This window comes from Lepisma saccharinum, chromosome 8 (assembly GCF_977018435.1).
Source record: "Lepisma saccharinum chromosome 8, izLepSacc3.1, whole genome shotgun sequence".
In the NCBI taxonomy this organism is placed as follows: Eukaryota; Metazoa; Arthropoda; class Insecta; order Zygentoma; family Lepismatidae; genus Lepisma; species Lepisma saccharinum.
Genome location: NC_139236.1, coordinates 23,827,462 through 23,844,415, shown reverse-complemented (window position 1 = coordinate 23,844,415; position 16,954 = coordinate 23,827,462). Strand labels below are relative to the sequence as shown.

Genomic DNA, 16,954 nt, shown 5'->3' with positions numbered 1-16,954 from the left:
TCCCTTGAGTTGTTGTTTTTTGACACTTCTGGTGTAAAAGCTAACAATTTCCAAGATGTTTCAGATACTTGCAATGCAGAAAACATCGAGAATTAACCACTTTTAAATATAACCATTTGGACGATCCCCGAAAAGTTGGGAAATCATTTCCTGACACTGGAATTGGGATGGGTAGAGACTTTTTGGGATCTCGCACATACCTACTAGTTGCCACAGGTTTTCTTTTCAGGAAATAAGTAGCAAAATTAACAGTTACTTAGTTGTATGTTTCAACAATAATGAAGACTGAGTTTTTATTGTTTTAAGTCCACTTTATATAGGGAATTTTTTTAAATCCTGATGTTTGTGACAGAAAAAGTTTGCAATTTCCCAAATAAATCGGGAAAAGATACTGACACTGGAATTGGGATGGAAACCTGTTGTAACTAGTAGGGATGTGCGAGATCCCAAAAAGTCTCCACCCATCCCAATTCCAGTGTCAGATAGGTTAATTGGGACTGGACCTACAGTTTAAAGTTAGATCTGTTCCTTCCCTAAATTATACACACCAAACTTGTTTTATTAGTGTTGAACAACAGAATTAATTTTTTGAATGATGAAGTATGGAACAATTTTTAACATAAATTTGCATAATTGTAGGCTCACAACAGTACTACATTTTACAATTTTTCTCTATACTTTGGTTTATTCAGGAAATAAAGTGACTTACAGAAAAGGGATTTGGTGTAAAATTTAAATTTACTTCTTCTAACTGTGCTTGATGGGGAGGGTATTTCACTTCCCTGGATTCTTACTCTCCCCATAAATATATCAAGTCTCTCTATGGTAATTTTTTCCTCCCACTGAAATAATTCTTGATGCTTTTCTGGCAGTGAACGTTGATGAGATTTTTATGGGATATTGACCAGAACACTTCTGCATAGGCTTCCTAGCTTTTGAAAGATAACACCACCCTCACCTTCAGAGACTGAAGTCCAGATGTGTGTTAATTTAATTTTATTATTTGGTGTGGGCAGAGTTCAGTGTAGGTGGTAGGCCAATTGGGTGCTGTGTTTCCCATGTCTTTGCTCTCGGTCGACTATTGCCAACTGAGTCATTGTCGCGATTGTGCTTTTCTCCGTGAATGAATATTGATTTCTTGATGATGCGATCACAGCAATTGAATTACTTATTGATGATACGAGTTGTGGTGAAGTAAATTAAATTCTATGGTTCTCACTGATAGAATGTTCTGCTAACACTGATTTTTCCGGATGGAAATTCTTGATGTAGCTGAAGTGTTCTTTGCAGCTTTGTTTGATTGACCTCCAGTCTGTCAGATGTAGGCTTTACTGCAGGTGCAACTGATACAGTAAACACCAGATCCTAGATCATCCTTTCAATTTTGTAGTCTACTTCTTAGGAGTGTCTGGATTTCTTGAGTCTGGGTTTGTTTGTTGAGCCTGTTGTGCATCACTCTAGTATTTTGTTTATGGTGCTTTTTGAGTATCCATTCTACCTTAAGGCTGTATGCAGGGACTGATGCTCTGTGTCGCTGATGGAGATTGCTCAGTGAAACAGTGTAGATAGTATTGTTGATCCACCACCAAAGCTTGTCTGGTAGCCCAATGCAACAAGACCATGGTCGTTTAACCTCAACCAACCAACCGAAGCAAAACCAGGCAGAACAAAAAACACCACATGATGGTCAACCTGATGAAGCCACTATCTCCATTCTCTCGAAGCACTTAAACTTCACTCCAGTACCGAGGAAAATCCACAAACTAGATTCACACACAAATCTGCAATTCAATCACTGAAAATGAGTGTGACCTTAGGTTTCAAAACCTACCTGGAACTGATCTTGCTGATATCCCAAGGGAACCTCTTCATGAATCACTGAACATTTGAAAAATGTATATTTGAAAACTTCCTACATCAAGAAGCCTACAGACATGGTGATCCTGTCCACTAAGGCTAATTATTAGATAATAAATTATTCAAATGAAGCCAAAATGACCATCATTATATAAATATGAGGGAAAGTGAAATGAAAACCTTAAAGGTACAACAAAAATTATAAGACACGCTGTATAAGTCAACGGTAACAACTGCTATTTACAAAAAGACCTTAAGCTGCAACATTGATCAAGTGAGCTACAAAGATGGTGCTTGTACAATCAACATCAAATGAAATAGGAGAAAAAATATTTTCTGGACAAAAAATGAGTTGGCAATGCTGCGAACACCGAGGCAATCTTGATAAGATGCTTGAGGAACCTCAAGCAAACTTTCCTGAAAAGCACAACTCCAGTATCGAAGGTCATGCTACACGTGGATTGTTAACTTTCGGGAGCATGCTGTCTGTCTACACAATTCTCCCCAAATGCCTGTTTGAAGATAACCTTCTGCTCGCATTTTATTTTTCAAATGTAGTTCTGACATTGTAGTCATTTTACAATTATTTTTATTTGTTCTTATTTTGCTTTGCTTTTATCTCATTTTTATAATTAATCGAAACTATGAAGATGTATGAAAATTAGATTAAATTGATGAAGAGACACTTAAAAAAGAGATTGCCAGACCATGACTCGAACCCGGAACCTAAAGCCGATAGGGTGGAAAAGACAGTCAATAACTCCTGGCCATGAACTGGATTATAAAATTTGTAATTGCTCAGGAGTATGCTCATGACTAATACCTGCTTTCGGACACTTAATTTATAAGTGACACACTTCGTTCGGTGGGGACAAGCCACGTATCGTTTGAGAGGAGGGACACACCATGTTCATATACTAGATACATTCATGGACTATAACTACTTGAAATGTAACGTACTAAACAATACTTTCGGAGATCAGTAGGACATAGAAATTTTGATATACAAGTTGAATTTTCTCTACTTATTCATTATGCCTAATAGATAATCTCGCAACAACACAAAATGTTTTAATTGACTCGAATTCACAATGACTAATATATACTGGACCTACATATTTTAAATGCACAATCTAAGTGACGAAAATATGCCTCAACAGGAAATGAAAATGCAATATTCATTCAATACACTAAAAAAGCTAACCAAAGCAGACTTTTAACAACATTACACACGTAACGTTTCCATCCTCTAACAGGGTTTTTGTTGGAGTAAGATTCACATGGCGTAATAGGATTTTCATTCACCACAAAGCAATAGCTATAAATATTAGATAAACCAGAAATGAGGGGTTAGTGTTCACCATAAGAGAGTTGCTGCAGGTGAAACAAAACACATATGTAAGGAAGAGGTGTGTAAGTGTGAGTTTCTCTGTGAAAATTGACTGAGTGGTAGAACTAGATGATTTTACGTCAGGGTTCCTATAGGTTCGAATACCGGTCTAGGCATTGGTGTTGTTTCTGAATGTTCTATTTATTTTATCTTCACTCATCTTCGTCCACATGATTGCCCAAAACTGGAAGAAAAGCGGCGCTAAATAAAAATAAAAAATATGTGAAAATTAGAAGGTTAATTAAGAGCTGATAGGTAAACTATACTCCATGAGCGATGTTCGATATAAGTTCTGTTAAGATGTCAAACCTGTAAGAAGCAAATAGCTAAGTTGTGTGAAGGATTGAAGATAAGCTTCGATCACATGGTCACCTGGATTGACTCGATCTGAACCAGTAAATGGGCAATGTTTAATCCCCAAGGTCATTCTGCAAAACGAATGCCAAAAGAGGTTCGGGTGTGTTGGTCAGCATGAAATTGTTGGGTGATGATAAGTGAATGGTATTTTTTCTGTTTTCATTATTTTACATTGCTTTGCTACCTCTGGATCTTGAATGACGAATAAATTAATTTGGTGAACTGACAAACACAAAAAAGCCAACCCTGTGGCTAATTGGTTAGCGCAAGCGCTTCGAAGTAAGATGAGGATGTCATTGTCTGCATTCCACTTTCATCTATCACATCTTCAACCTTCATCATTGTGATTATCCGAGAGTGGTAGAACAGTGACGTGAAATAACAAAAATATCACCCTCGGTGTCGATTTCAAAGTTTGAAGTATTGCTGTTTCTGCATTCAATATCGGCTCTAGATTGTGACAGTGATGCGAAATGCTTCTTATTTTATAAGAAATAGTAAAACGAGAAGAGCGATAGATATTCCTCTATTTTCAATTTTCTCTGTAACTAATTTCCCTGACTGTGGCGATAATAAATTCTATGTAGTATGCGAAATATACTTCAAATCAATTTATACTAATTTATGCATATGCAACTGATTAAAGAGAGCCTCCACGATGGTGCAAGGAAATCGTCGTCGCATTGTAACCAAGGAGTTCTCGGTTCGATGCCTGGTGGAGACACATAGTGGTTCGGATTCTAGTTTAAACTGTAGGTCTCATCCCAGTTTGCCTATCTGTACATAAAACTCAGACTCAGAATGATTAAGGACTTTTCGAAATATTCTGTCTGTATGGGAATGGTAACATTCTTCAGAACGAAAATGAATTCGTAAAGCAAGAATATGCACAGCACCTCTAATTACCCAATGCCCTTCAACATGCTACTATTCGTCAATTCAGAATTATTATTTTAGGGTTCAAATCCTGGCATCTGAAAGAGGGACACTTGGCCCCAAAAGTTTCAGGTTTGTTAACATTTACTACTTAAGGATATTTTTGTTAAGCTCCTGGGACCTGAAGAACAAAAATAGATATTTTAAAATGATTTCTCAAATCAAATGTAGAAATTATGCAGTACACTAGCCTAGGGACGCTATAGCTTATTCATGGGATGGAAAAATTGTCATTTCCGGCCCCCACCCCTCAAATTGGGGTGGCTACATATGCAAGAAAGACGAACGCTGCACACACTGATTTTACTTTACAAAGTTCTCAACCTCAAGTCACCTTCCTATCTCCTCTCTCACTTCCAATTTCTTCACGAATTTCACAATCGCGACACCAGATCACACAGCTCCTCAACTCTCTCTATCCCTGTCCACAGATCAAACATCTTCTCCAACTCTTTCTCCGTATCGGCTGTAAGACTATGGAATCAGTTGCCAGAAAACACTAGAACCTCCGTCGCTTCCTTTAGCAGACGTGTTCGCCACTCTCTTCAGAAGTCTCATTAGATCTTCCCCTGTCAAGCAGACCAAAGGGCTTATGCAAGTGCATTAATTCTTAAAATACTTTGTAATTACTTCTATACAATTTTAAATTTTGCATTAATCATATTTTGTGTATTATATATTTTGTATTTTGTGTGTTATATTCAGGGCGTTAAGACTTGTGTGTATGAGTATAATGTGTGTGTGTGGACTTATGTGAAATGACTTAATGTACTTTGTGTATAATATAATAATGTATAATTTTATGTGTATGGTTGAGTGGAAGAAAAGGCTTTGTACGACCTTAACTCCGCCATTTAAAACAAGGCTTTAATAAATAAATAAATAAATATATTCGATTGACTTGGATTCGAGTGTTAATATTGGTTATGATTATTGGTAAGTTCATTGAAACTTACATAACTATGCTACTTTTTATACAGTTTAAAAAATAATAATGACAATTATTGTGCCCAGCACTCTGATTTCTCTACTGGGAAGATAATTTACACCTGTAAGTTTTCCGAAACAAATACACATTTCACCTCGTATGACAAGAAGCGATGAAATTTCGTAAGTAGAAATTCAGTAGCATTAGTTTACCTTAACTTTCACAAGATATGAAAAATTCCGTTTTTGAATTGTTGGATCATAATGTCGTGACCATCCCTGATATTTTCCTTGCATATCAACGATATTTTTTTTTGAAAATAGGGTTAGCAACCCTTAATTGAAGACCAAGTGAATGACTTGCGATGTGATAATCGGAAACCTGGCCAGGACGAGCAATCGTTCATTGGAACTACGGAGTCAAGATGCCATACACGTCTGAAGCTACTCGTGGCCGTATAATTGGCATGTTCGAATGTGGCTGCACAATTTCCGATATCGTAATAGCCATTAGAAGGCATGAAAATGTTGTTCGTCAATGGATAGAGCATTTTCAACATGAAGGAGAAGAGGGCCTGAAAACAAGAATGAAATCAGGGCACCGCAGAGTGACATCGGGAGAGCAAGATGCTGCTGTTGTGGAACACATTGCAAATCATCCATTTTCTCCAGCCAGTATTGTTGCCAGACATTTACAACTGCAGTGTTCAAGTGATACAATACGAAGGCGTCTACAAGCTGCGGGGATACGGCACAGAACACCAGCAAGGAAAGTGCAACTCACAGCGCAACACGTAAATGTTCGGCTTGGGTTCGCTTTACAATATCTACCCATGACAAATTACTTTTGGGGAAACAGTAATTTGGACTGACGAGAAAGTGTTTTGTTCAGATGAAGATGGCCAAATTAATTTGTGGCGACCAGACAGAACTCGTTATGATCCAAGATATGTTCGTAGCAATCGAAGAAGTGGAAGAATTTCAGTGGCATTTTGGGCATGGATCAGTGCAGCTGGTGCAGGAGAGATCGTAGAAATATCCTCGAGGATGGATTCCGAAGAATATATTAAAGTGCTTGAAGAACATATGCTACCGACAGTTCGCGTTATTTATCCTCGGGAGGAAATGCCCATCATCAACTTCGTTCATGATAATTGCAGTATCCATACGCCCAAAAGAACGAAGCAATGGCTTGCACATCACCCTGACATTCAGCCATTCGAATGACCAGCAAAATCACCAGACTTCAATCCAATTGAAAACGTATGGTCCATTATGGTGAGAGAATGGAAACCTGGCTATGAAAGAACAAGAGAACAATTACGTGAGCATGTGTATGACATATGGAGAACTATACAGAACAGGCCACGTATTTGTCATAGACTTGTTGAATCTATGCCCAGAAGATTACGTGAGGTAATCGACAACAATGGCTGGTGGACTCATTACTGAACACACGTCAACATTATTTGAAACATTGAAAATCAAGTTTATTTTTTGTTTCTTTCTGTTTTGCCTAGAGACAATATATTTATTTTCTTTGAAACATTTTGAACTCTGATTTTTACAAGGCGTCATTAATTTAGCATGTGACACAACGGTCTCAAAATATGGCATTTCAGTTTGGAACAGGCAAACTAAAGTCGAGTCTGCAAAAGCAAATATATTTTTTTCACCCTTGTAACTCATTGTTTCTTCCAATTATCGAGTGCTTTCTTTGCTTTGCATTGCTCTAGGTCACTCAGTCGCCATTTTTGTTTGTGAGGATGTACTAAGTTTGATTGAAGCTTATCCTCTATCCTTTCATCATACAACTTGACTATGGGCTTCAGGTTTGGCATCTCAATAGAATTTCTATCAAATATCAATCATCAACTTAAAATGTATTTCACTTACTAGCTCCTACTTTCCAAAATTTGGTATGTTTGGTTTTCTAACGATACACGTGATTTCGCAAAATTTGAATACGGTAGATTTGTATTTTAAACCTATGGATATTACTTACTTACTTTTGTATCTCAGATCTCTTGTAATTACCTACAAATTATGCGAAACAATACACTAAACATCCACTACCCCTGACCTGTTTTCAAGGATCGATCCAGCATCCACCTCCCAGAAATTTCCACCTCGATCATTCATATCAAGTCTTCGTGAATCTTCCCTGTAATGCAGATCCATAATTTGCTACAGAGCATGTGAAGATAACTGAAAGCAAAACTTGCGTATATAATTTCAATTTTGAACTATTTATTCATCTATTTACTTCTTCCGTTGTGAGAGGGAGACTGGCAGTTGGGAGATAGGCCAAGGCCCTTCCAGGGCTGTAGAGCCACGTTTTTTTATTTATTTCTTTCGGTTCCAGGTTCCATACCCGGTGGAAGAACATAGTGGTTCGGATCTCACTTTACAACGTATGTCAAGTAACGATTAGCCTTTCTATGCAAAACATGGATTGAAAAAATTACTTAGTCAAAATTTGTGACAGTTAGTTACTGATCGCAAGTCGCATTTTTGCAGAATATGCGGATATTAGACGTGTTGAAAGCAGAGGTGTTCATTTGGAATCAACCTACCTCACCCTCCGAGATCGCAGTCACCCTCACCCTCCACCACCCTCACCCTCCAAGATCGCAGTAGCCCTCACCCTCCACCGCCCTCACCCTCACAAGTCTTCCGGAGGGTGAGGGTGAGGTCTGCCCTCACGAGGGTGAACACCTCTGGTTGAAAGAATCACGACGATGAGGATGAGTCATGATATGATAGAAGCACACAAAAAAACAATGCCCAGGCTGGTATTTTTTTAAAAAAAGGAATACACCCAATCGGTAGTATCCCCCGCCATTCACACATTTCTCAAACTTTCACACATGTCAATTTTTAATCTAATTTTTTCTCGGATATGAACGAGATGTGCCTCCCCAAACGGCCCATCAAACAAAAAGCGGATTCTCCCGGACGAACACATTTTGGATCTAATACCACTCATAAATTAAGTGTCCAGAAACAGATATTAGGCATGAATATACGATAAAATACTCCTTAGCAATTACAAATAATTATAAGCTAACTCAAGGCCAAGAGTTGGAACGATATGACTAAACTTACCCACTCTTGCTTCCGAGTTCGAGGCCTGGTCTCGGCATGGAGTTCTATCTCTGCAGTGTTTCCTTATCAATTTAATCTAATTATCATCAATCCTCATAGTTGCGATAAATTATAAATGTGTCATGGTAAAAACAAAGCAAAATAAGAACAAAAAAATATTGTAAGATTACTGCAATGTCAGAACTATGTTGGCAAAAAGAAAGGTGAACACCAGATCATTTTCAAACAGGCATTTGGGAGAACTGTGTAGAGATAGACAGACAACATGCTCCCGAAAGTTGCCAATCGACATGACCTTCAGTACTGAAGTTGTGCATTGAGAAAACTTTGCTTGAGGCTCCTCAAGTGTCTTATAACGAATGACTCGGTGTGCGCAGCATTGCCAACTCATTTTTCGTCGAGAAAATCTTTTCTCTCCTATTTAATTTGCTGTTGATTGTACCAATAAAGAGAAGTGGTGTCTTGTCTCATGGAAGACTAAATCTTATAGAAATTCTCTTCAAATGAAAATTAAATATATCTATGCATGCTTACCACAGCAGGAAGTTTACGAATGAATAAGGAAGGTCTACAATGGCCTCAGATGGGTCGAAAGGCCTTCTCAGTGGCTGATAAGTAACTGCACGTGCATCTCAAAGATTATTCTTCTTGAGGTATTCAGGCATTAACTCAGACTTGAAAATATATGTAGATCAGCAATGGTTCTATGCTAAAATACTGTGCGTACAATTCCTCGCGAGGCAGAGAGATCGGGAGAAGTGGTGGGCAGTGCTAACGGAGATGCCAACATTTTCGACCAGTAACGTCCTGCTAAAGTTTACCCTCGAAAGCGTTGTGCTTCGCTCGAAATCGTTTGAAGGTTTTGAATGTGCAACACTGTATCAAGATTACGTTGCAGACTAAACCGTTAAAAGTCAATGGTTTTCGTGAGCATTATTTGCAATCTGAAAGCTCCGAGCACGAGTTGCTCTTTCCTTCGCAACTACAGGTGCCCTGGACGGAGCTGGGAATGGAGTGAAAAACAGACCTTGAACCAAGAGCGTGTTAATTTCGTACTGTGTGAAAGAGTATGGTTATTGGTTACTTGCCGTGCTACTTCTTTGTATAATTGCAGTGTGTGTGTGTGTTGTGTGTGTGTTGTGTGTAAGTGAGGCGATTGAAATGCCACCCACAAAGTTCACGTTAGAACAAAGAATTTTTTAGTATGACGCATGAAAACAGACTCGTGTCGAGATGTGTGTAGGTAATTTGCATAGAAATTCCCTGGCGTTTCACCTCCAGGTAGAGAAATGGTTAGACGTCTTGTACTTACATTACGAGAAACTGGATCGTTAAATTTTAGAACCCCTAAGCAGAAACGATGGATTCTAAACGAAGAAAAACTCTATGAAATTGGGTCAGCGAGCACTGAAATAACCCTTATAGTATCGACGAACTAGAAGACAATATAAGGGCAGAACTTGGAAGAATTGAGTAAGAAAAATGTTTGTGTATGAATCAAAATTTTATCAAACGATGCCAGGAATGTGTGAATGTAGGTGGACCTCACTTTGAACAACTCTTATAACACAGGTTAGTGCTCACTTTGCAATATTAATATAAATATCTGCATGATAAAGATATGTCCATAAAAATAAGCGGGACGTTACTGGTTGAAAATGTCGGCATCTCTGCTAGCACTGCCTGCCACACTTCTCCTGATCTCTCGGCCTCGCAAGGAATTGGATGCACTGTACTTAAATACAGAACACATATGCAACCTTATATGCATAAATCTACTAGATAAAAACAAAATCAAGTTAAAGCTTTCACTTGACTCTCCCTTGCACTTTAACCCTTAACCGAGCAACCAGTACTGTAGCTTGTACTCCAAAGGATACTTCCTGCGAACATGATATTTCTTTTAATTTGTTTGGCTCTCTCTTTGTTCGTCATTCACAACATTTGACTTGATTTGAGTAAGAAGGTCACAGTGAAAAAATAATTTCCATTTCACTTATGTTAACAGACATGTAGTGTCTGTTGGACACAGTGTACAATTTATATGTAGTAAAGGTGTCTTCCTGACTTTTTGTATGGTGTTTTCTTCTTTGTTTATTAAATTTGATTTATTTTTTCAAAGCAGATGCCGAAGTTCCCTACTAATAATAATTTTGGTTCATATAAAAGATGTCACTTGTGCTCTTATGGGAAAAGTCATACACAGAAACAGTGGTGCAGCAAGTGCAAACTGCTGGTGCAATAAACATAGAAATGAAACTCGCCTATGCAAAAAATGAGTCTAGCTCTGGCATATACGCAAAGCGGGGAATGTTTGTCGTCTGCGGAAGACGTCACGTGACTCATAGGAGCAGTGTTGCAATTTGCGAAAGATACAATTCTACTAGACATGATACTGGCAAAGGCTATACCTAGGTATATGCTGTTGTGTCATTAAAAAAATTACTTACGAATCTAAAGTAGGATGCTGTCCTTCATGATCGTGAAATTCATTAATTGTTCTAAGAATAACAAACATATCAAATTCATCCACATAATTTTTAAATTTCTTTCTTCTGCATATTTTGTTAGGCGTTATTAATCCCTTCCCAGTTACTTTGTTGCGATCATTTTTGTTGAAGAGGCATTTCAAAGTACTTACTGACACACCAGTAGCCGCGGAAACATGCTATTCCACTTGTTCAACATTCAATGCAAGACCACTGTCAGCTTCTTTCTTCATAAACTTAGTCACGTTGATATAATTTATCAACTCCAATCTTCTTTCCAGCTTCTGTTGAATTATAAAACCCTAGGCAACACAGGACAACAATCACCTTTCTCGTGATAACACAATATGCCCCCTTCTTCTCCCCCCACTGGTGAGGAATTCGAGGAGAGGGAGAATGCCTCTTTTACCAAGGGGTTTCACCCACACAAATAATCCTCTGTCATTCTTTTCCTTGAACTATCACCTTCTCGAATCGTCACTTCTTTTTAAAAATAATAAATCCAGATACAAGTCCTGAACACCCCTGCTAATAAGCTCTAAAGTCAGATTATGTATATAGGTAATTGTTAAGGCAGTTAGCAACTCTGACTTCAGTGGAACTCTCCCACCGTCGGGGTGAGCGACAGGCTTCTGTGCATCTGAAGGCCAGAGCTCAAGCTAAATGGAATGTAAACACAACAAGTGCTTTCTTTTTTAATTTTCATGTGTCAATCATGAAGATAGTTATTGCAGCATTATTTCCATTCGAAGATATGTAAACATATAAAAAAAAAGTTGTACCATTACTTGGATATGTATTAACAAATGTTTAATGAATGAATAATAAAAAATAAAGTATTTAACAAGACACCACTTCAAATTATTATTAATTCTAAAATAAAAAGGATCTTGAAAATTTACCATTAGAGCAGTTAAACAATTTCCTCATATTACACTACACCTTAATGTATTTTATATCATATGGTGCAAACAAATATGGCAATGACGACGACGGCAATGATGATGATGAATACAATAATTATGAACATGACAATGATTACGTTAAGGATCATGTTACTTTCTTGTTTTTACAGTGAAATAACATTGAAATCTTTCAATAGAAGAAAAAGATCTATTTAAAGAACAGTGTCTGATAGACACTGCTTACCCAGATATATTACAAAAATTGCATGAACGGAGAAGGGTTAATGTGTATTAAACAAAGATTCATAATTGTGAAAAGAGACGTGGTAGTATATAAATATGGAGAAACTAGTACTCACTTTATCCGCGAAACTCTTTTCTCTTCTTTGTTCTATTAATTTCAGTGGCCACTGCCACCATCCTCATTGGAACTTGCTGTACTGTTGGTTGGCATGATGAACTACAAACAAAAGACGCACGCCAAGCAACAGTACAGCAAGTTCCAACGAGGATGGTGGCAGTGGTCACTGAAATTGATAGAGCAAAGAAAAAAAACAGTGTTGCAGATAAAGCGAGTACTAGTTTCTCCGTATTTAAACAAAACATATTAGTGAAAATGTTTTACAAGAATATTACTCACTTGAATGTTACTGGATTATTATCTTTCAAAGAAAATAAAGGACTCAAACTTGTTGTTATGTAGTGCATACCAGGAAAAGGCACTAAATTGGTGTATATTTCACTAATATCAACATTAAGAGATCCAGGAAATCTTGTTGAGCTGTAGTAAGACAGAAAATTAACAATGCTGGATCAACTTATTAAAAATAAGTATAATGAACAGGGTACATATATGATAAGATATACATATATGATTGATTGATTGATTGATTTGGTGTTTTAAGTCTATGCACAGTAAGGCTAATTGGCACTGGAACTACAATTTAAAGTGAGATCCGAACCACTATGTGCCTCCACTGGGTGTTGAACCCGGGACCCCTTGATTACAAGGCAATGACACTACCACTGTGCCATCGGGGAGTCCCATACATATATGATAAGAATGGAGTCTATTGCAGCTATAAAATATATGATATTTATTAAGGTTAATATCTGTTTGTCCTTCATCAACTTTTAATAAAATATTCACTTTCTGTAATTGCTGTATACTAGTGGGTTCAATTAACCTTCTCTAAAGCATCCAATAAAAAAAATACATATAAATAAATGCTGTCAGTAAAATTAAAGTTTTAGTAAAAACTGTGTAATTCAGAAAAATTCATATGATTGGTCCAGAACAGAAGTGCATCATTCCTTTAGCTTTCTGTCATGATGTTTCATTGTTTGAAGGCAACAAGTTAAACAAATGAAAAACAGCATGTGTTTCTGCATTCACTACAGGCATAAAAAAAAATAAACTTCTTTAAAAAAGAATACTACTACATACTTCACATACATAGAAATTATGAATATGCCTTTTAGGATGGAAAGTTTTACTTTTCGTGAAAATCGTGATGTTACAAAATCGATTTTGAGATTTTATCCTAGTAACAAGATCAACAGCTAATTTTATATACACAATTTGATTCGGAGACCAGCATTACCTGCCAGTACGTGGCACAGCCATGGGAACCAAAATGGACCCCTCCTATGCAAACCTGTTCATGGGCAGGCTTGAACAAGAGTTCCTAGACTCCCAACAACTGAAATCACTCCTCTGGCTCAGATTCATCGACGACATTTTTCTCCTCTGGACACATGGCGAACTCTCCCTCACCATCTTCCTAAACCAACTGAAGAACTTCACCACCCTCAAATTCACCTGGTTCCACTCCAATGACCAAGTGACCTTCCTTCATGTGGATATCCACATCGTGGGAGACCACTTGGAAACATCCATACATATCAAACCAACCAACCACCTCCAGTATCTTCACTACTCCAGCTCTCTCCCTCACAACGCCAGAAAAGGAATAAGATTCTCCTTAGCCCTTAGAGGCCAACGCCTCAACTCATCCTCCTCATCCTGCCAAAACTACAACCTACGCCTGCACCAAGCCCTAATCAACCAGGGCTACCCCTCCCTCCAACCTCATCAACAAACAAATAACCAGAGCCACGTCTCACACCTGTGCCATGCAACCCAAAACCAACCCTCCCGCTCTGATCACCCAATACAAGCCTCATCTCCTGAAAATTAAACATACCATCCACTCAGTCCTTCCCATCCTTCACAGTGATCCCGACACCAGAGACATCTTTCGGGACAAACGTAGGGTCGTCTTCCAATGGCCCCCCAACCTAAAAAACATCTTGATCCACAATACACCCACAGCTCCCATCCCACCACCCCCAGCCCACAAGTTCAACAAACCCAAATGTAAAACCCGGCCCCATACTTATCACCTTCCCCACCCTCTAGATCCCGACTGCAGCTGGTGAATTCACCCAAAGGGCACTTGTCACTCCTCCAACCTAATATACACCCTCATCTGTCAAATCTGTGGTTACTTCTACCTGGGTGAAACCTCTACTCCCCTGAGCCTCCGCATCAATAACCACAGAGCTTCAACCCAAAACTCCAATTTCACCATCGCCACCCACACCAACAGCCACAACACCACCTTCAACAACTGTTTCCATGTAGTCATAATACACCTATTACCCCAGCACACTGACACCTCCACCTGCAGGCGATGGGAAAGGGCCTACATTTCAGAAATGCACAGCCACAACCCACCCACCATCCATCCATCCAGCAGTAAACACTGGTGAAAGGATGTTTTCACAAAACCTGTGTTCTATCACTTGTTTCTGTCACCACTGTGCTGACAGACGCTGGCATCAGTATTCTGTGCCTCTACGCTTTTGTACTCCATACTTTCTACCTACTGTAAAAATGAGGTCATGATCTCAAAATATCAAACTTTTCTTCAATCGTGGTAAGTGTTTACTGTCTCCTACGCCATTTTTGTGTATATATATAAAACACAGGAATAGGGTGAGTATGTATATATATATATATATATATATATATATATATATATATATATATATCAAAGAAGGTAAAAGGAAACACTCACAGGACAGTAGAAAAATTCAAAATTTTTGCTAACTTCGTAGCATCATCGGTGTGAGGAGAAAGAGACGGAACCGTAACTGTCCGGTGAGTGTTTCCTTTTACCTTCTTTGATTTTTACTTAGCCCTTTTGGCCCTCCTTGCTTTTATCCATTATATATATATGTATGTATGTATGTATGAGGGCCATTTTTTTGTAGTGGCAACATGTATGGGAAAGAGACATGAAAGAAGATACATATCTGGAATCATTTGCAATCCTTCAATGTAATCTCCTGCTGCTGCGTTAACACGTTCCCAAACATCTGGCAGTCGTTGGATGCCATTGATAGCTCCTGTTCATGCCAGTGTGTGCAGAGACTGCATTGTGGCCGAAATGATGTTCGGTACTTCTGGAAAGGGTTTCCCCCTCAGTGGTTCCTTCCTCTTGGAAAACAAATCAAAGTCGTAGGGACTCATGTCAGGAGAATAAGGTGGGTGCTCCAACACCTTGTACATACTATGACTGATGTACCAATTTCAATTTACCATTACCATCGGTCTTTCTCTGCACTTTCCCAAGATCTCATTTTTCTGCTCTCTGACAAAAGGACAGCTATCTCAAACGAACCAGCATTCTTTCCCATGAAGCCCGGTCTATACGAGGGTCACTATTTATATTTTGAGCCTAACAATGAAAAAACAGGAATTTGGCATTGAAAACTGCTTTATTGTTTTTCGAAGTATTCTCCTTTATGGTCAATACACTTTTGCATTCGTTCGAACCATTTGTCAAAGCAGTTTTTCCAATCTTCTTGAGACACCTCCATAATATGGTTTTTGAACGCATCAACGGTGTCTTCCGCCGACGAAAATCATTGTCCACGCAATTTATTCTTGACATTCGGGAACAAGAAGAACCCATTGGGTGCCAAATCAGGACTGTACGGTGGATGACCCATCAATTCGATTCTTTGACTGTTCATAAAGTCGGTTGTTAGACGAGATGTGTGACAGCTGGCATTGTCTTGATGAAGAATGATCCGACGGCGTTTGTTTGTTTTCCAAATTTGACCGAAGACCTCTGGCAAACAAATTGTTTTGTACCATTCAGAGTTGACCGTTCTACGTACCTCTAAAGGCACAGTTGCCACATGACCAGTTTTCCCGAAAAAACAGGTGACCATTTGTTGGATTGGGTTCATCTTGAAACACCCATACAGTCGACTGCTGTTTATGTTCCGGCTCATATGCATATATCCATGATTCGTCACCTGTTACAATCTTATATACGTCTTTTGAAGCACAACGATTTTATTTATTGAGCATTTGTTTCCACCAATTGACGCGGGTGTCTTTTTGAGTTTTTGTCAAATTGTGTGGGATCCAACGAGAACATACCTTTCTCACAGCTAAATGATCATGTAATATTTTATATATGCTGGTGGAACTAATGCCTATGGTTGCCTCAATCTCACAGTATGTCACATGACGATCTTGCAGTATTAGGTTTTGCACAGCATCAATGTTTTCTTGGACAACAACTGATTTTGGACGACCTTCGCGAATCTCGTCGGTGAGCGAATGGCGGCCACGATTAAATTCGTTATACCAGCGTTTCACAGTGGCAAAGGATGGGGCTTCATCGCCAAATGTGGAAGTAAGTTGATCGATGCACTCTTGTCTTGATAATCCATGTCGAAAATCGTAAAAAAATCATCGCACGAAAATGTTCACAAGTTAATTTCATTTTATTGTTGTCGCGCAATCTCCAAGGCAACATAAACAACACAAATGAAGCTATTGACAAAACATTTGAAGTACGTTATGGTCAATAATGCCAGATGATTCCGTGCAAACGTCAAATCGCGCCTAACTTCAATCAGTGTTGCCAAGGCTCAAAATATAAATAGTGGCCCTCATATTT

The 16,954-nt window shown here is 38.5% G+C and overlaps 1 pseudogene; it reads right to left on the bottom strand.

Annotated features, from left to right (window-relative positions):
• Nucleotides 1-12,605: 12,605 nt before the first annotated feature.
• LOC145991705 (tubulin epsilon chain-like) overlaps nt 12,606-16,954 on the bottom strand; it is a 297,725-nt pseudogene continuing 293,376 nt past the window's right edge.